General features: G+C 43.8%; 1 pseudogene across 1 annotated transcript; it reads right to left on the bottom strand.

Annotated features, from left to right (window-relative positions):
* Positions 1 to 1,146: 1,146 nt before the first annotated feature.
* Positions 1,147 to 2,455, bottom strand: LOC307186718 (tubulin alpha-1B chain-like; annotated as a pseudogene). Its single transcript has one exon. The product of its transcript is annotated as a tubulin alpha-1B chain-like (transcript).
* Between the last annotated feature and the right edge of the window lie 1,402 nt (positions 2,456 to 3,857).

The following is a 3,857-nucleotide window of genomic DNA, read 5'->3' as shown; positions in this document are numbered from 1 at the left end:
TTTCCTCTGACATCTTGCGGCCTGCTTTTGATAAAATTTTAATGGTTCATTTAAGAAACTCTTCACTTCTGGAAATTCAGGCAGCTGCTCAGCCGGTGGTTCAGAATTCTGCTGCTTCATCATTTCAGATTTCTTGACTTGCCTACAGATGCATCTAGACCAATGTCATTTTATATTTAGCGAAGTTAGAATAGTTCACAGAGACTCTTGTGTCCTTTCTGAATGCTGCAAATATCTAAGCTGGGTCATGCCACTACTCTTCTCCCTCAGTCAAGTCAATTAAAATGTATGTATTTAATGAATGGCTTGTTACAGAGAAAAATGTCTTGATGTTTCTTGGCAGTATGGCAACATCACCATTCACTTATTAATTTACTTAGTTTAATCCAATAGAAATAGATGCTAGGTTCTTCCTTGATTTGGAAGGTAAGTGATTGTATTAATTTACTATGACTGCCATAACAAAGTACCACAGACTAAGTGGCTTAAATAGCAGACATTTATTTCTCATAGTTCTGGAGGTTGGAAGTCCAAGATCAAGGTGTCTTGGATCAAGGTGACTGTTTGCTTTCCTCTCAGGCCCTCTCCTTGGCTTGCAGATGGCTGCCCTTTTGCTGCCTCTAATTATGGTCTTATTTCTGTGTGAACCTCCTTGGTGTCTGTGTGTGTCCAAATTTCCTCTTCTCATAAAGACATTAGTCAGATTGGATTAGGGCCCTCCTTAATGCCCTCATTTTAACTTAATCATTCCTTTAAATACCGTATTTCCAAATATAGTCACATTCTGAGACACTGGGGGTTAGGACTTCAATATACAAATTTTGGGGGGCACAGTTCAGCCCATGTTATGATTAAATATTTTTCCTTGGGTATTATAAAAAAGACAATAGATTTAAGTTTTCTCCATAGCTTCACGGCTTCTTCATTTGTGTTTGTATTTTTTTTTTCATTTAAGATAGGAAATACTTTATTCAAACCCATCAGAGAAATGGATAGCTTGAGTCTGTAACAAAGTGTCCATTTTTAAAGCATTGGTCAGTAATTGTATATGACTACATACACATTAATTGATCAGACCACAACTTTTCAATGATTAAAACAGAATAAACTTCCCTGTAAAAGCAGTGCCTTTGTGACATTTTCACTTTAGTATTTTTCTCCTTCTTCTTCTCCCTCTCCTTCAACAGAATCCACATCAACCTCCACATAATCCTTCTCAAGGGCAGCCATGTCCTCACAGGCCTCAGAAAACTTTCCTTCCTCTATGCCCTCATCCATATACCAGGGAAAGGCACACTTGGTATACGTCAGGTCAAACTTGTGGTCCAGGTGAGCCCAGGCCTCAACGATGGCTGTGGTGTTGCTCAGCATGCACACAGCCCACTGTACTTTGGCCAGGTCTCCACCAGGCATCACAGTAGGAGGCTGGTAATTAATGTCAACTTTGAAGCCAGTGGGGTACCAGTCCACAAACTGGATGGCGCGCTTGGTCTTGATGGTGGCAGTGGTAGCACTGACATCTTTGGGAACCATGTTGCCATGGTACAACAGGCAGCAAGCCATGTATTTACCACGGTGAAGGTTGCATTTCACAGCCTGGTTGGCTGGCTCAAAGCAAATGTTAGAGATCTCTGCTACCAGCAGAGGTGATAGGGGCATATGTAGCCAGAGGGAAGTGGATGTGGGGGTAGGGCACCAGATTGGTCTGAAATTCTGTCAGATCAACATTCAGGGCTCCATCAAACCTCAGGGAAGCAGTGATGGAAGACACAACTTGATCTATCAACCTATTCAGGTTAGTATGTTGGGTGCTCAATATCAAGGTTTCTAAGACAGATGTCATAGATGTCCTCATTGTCTACCATGAAGGCACAATTAGAGTACGCCAGGGAGGTGTGGGCAGTGAGGTTGGAGTTGTAGGGCTGAAGTACAGCTATGGAAACCTGGGGGGCTGGGTAAATGAAAAACTCCAGCTTGGACTTCTTGCCATAATCAACAGAGGGACCTTCCATCAGCAGGGAGGTGAACCTAGAACCAGTTCCCCCACCAAAGCTGTGGAAAACCAAGAAGCCCTGAAGACCTGTGCATTGGTCATCAGTTTCCAAATTCGGTCCAAGTCGAGGTCAGTGACCTCCTTGCCAATGGTGTAGTGATGTCGGGCATAGTAATTGGCAGCATCTTTCTTGTCTCTGATGAGCTGCTCAGGGTGGAGGAGCTGGGGGTAGGTGCCAGTGAGAACTTCATCAATGGCTGTGGGTTCCAGGTCTACAAACACGGCCCTGAGCACATGCTTGCCAGCAGTTTTCTCACTGAAGAAGGTGTTGAAGGAGTCATCTCCTCCCCCAATGGTCTTGTCACTTGGCATCAGGCCATTGGGCTGGATGCCATGTTCCAGGCAGTAGAGCTCCCAGCCGGCATTGCCGATCTGGACACCACCCTGGCCAGCATCAATGGAAATGCACTGGCATATAGTTGCTGTTTTGTGGCTGCTGAGCAGATGGCAGAGAGGAGGAGGCAAGGTTGTCGCTTCTTCCAGAGCAACTCTTAGGTGGTCGTTGTAAGAGAACCTGCCTTATTTGTATTCTTGATGGGACTCAGAACCACTCCTCCCCTTTTGCATGGGAAAAAGGGAGGTAAATCTTCTCTTCTGGAAAGTGTCATAGGTAATGCAATATTTCTCAGTCTTTTTACTGTCCCATCACATAGACACATAGGAGGGATGTCACATAGCCACAACAAATGAGTGGCTTACTAAGAGCTTGAGTTGTAGAATCCCTATTTAAAAGCTGTGTGACTTTGTCCAAAGTCTTAAACTTCATAAGGATACTGTCTAAGCTACTTTAACAGAGATCTCTATAATACCTGACTTAAGAAGAGAGAAGTTTATTTTTCTCTCCTGTATCAGATCACAGTGAAGTATCACAGAGTGTGATGGGCAGATCAGTCTATCCTTAAAAGACAGCTTCTATCTCTGGGTCCATAATGGCTGTTCTACCTCTTGCCATCGTATCTGCATCTCAGCCATCAGAAACAGGGAAAGGAGAAAGAAAAACACATCTGTATTTCTTTTAGTGTCAAGGCTTGGCATATAAGTTCTCTTATAGCCCATTGCCAACAAGTCATATAGACGTATTTAGTTGCAAAGATGGTGGAGAAACGTAACCTATAACTAAGTGGCCATGGGTGCAGCTAAAACATGGGGTTTTATTAATAAAGGAATAGAAGAATAATGAATATTGTTTTGTGTCTTGGGTTCCTGCAAAAGCAGAGCCTAAGCAAGGACTTGGATGTAGCTAGTTCAAGTGCATTTATCTAAGACGATGATATTGATCCCAGGAAACAGAGTGAGGGAGTGGGCAGAGTAGGACAAGGAAAAAAGCCAATAAAGGGTATGCTACCCAGATGGAAATCACTGTGGGAAACTGAGGCCCATTTACTCTGGGGATCATCTGTAGAACCACACAGAATGTGCCTCAGAATTGTTTCAGTGAAGGCTGAGGAGGCTGGGGCATTTATCCACTGACTTCCAACCCTCATCATTTATTAACTCCCCTGCATTTCAGTCTATAGCCCTGCTCAGACTGTGTAAGTTTCCATGGTGTTGAAGGATACACCAAAGAACTCCACAGCACCCACTGGAGCTGGAGCATTGCAATATTCATGCAGCTGTTCACACTACTGGCACTAATGTCAAATGGGCCAAAGCAATTTGGCCCAGGGCGTCTTAGGTGTCTGCTCCTGGGTAGAACTAAACCTCTTGGCCTTTGTCCTAAATATGTCAGTGACAGGTGGCTGTAAAAGGGGAGAGAAACAAGGCTCTCTCAGGTTACTCAACGAGGAAAAACCTGGTTTGGTCT

Source organism: Stenella coeruleoalba (assembly GCF_951394435.1).
Source record: "Stenella coeruleoalba genome assembly, chromosome: 5".
Lineage (NCBI taxonomy): Eukaryota > Metazoa > Chordata > Mammalia > Artiodactyla > Delphinidae > Stenella > Stenella coeruleoalba.
This window is presented reverse-complemented; position numbering and strand designations above follow the sequence as displayed.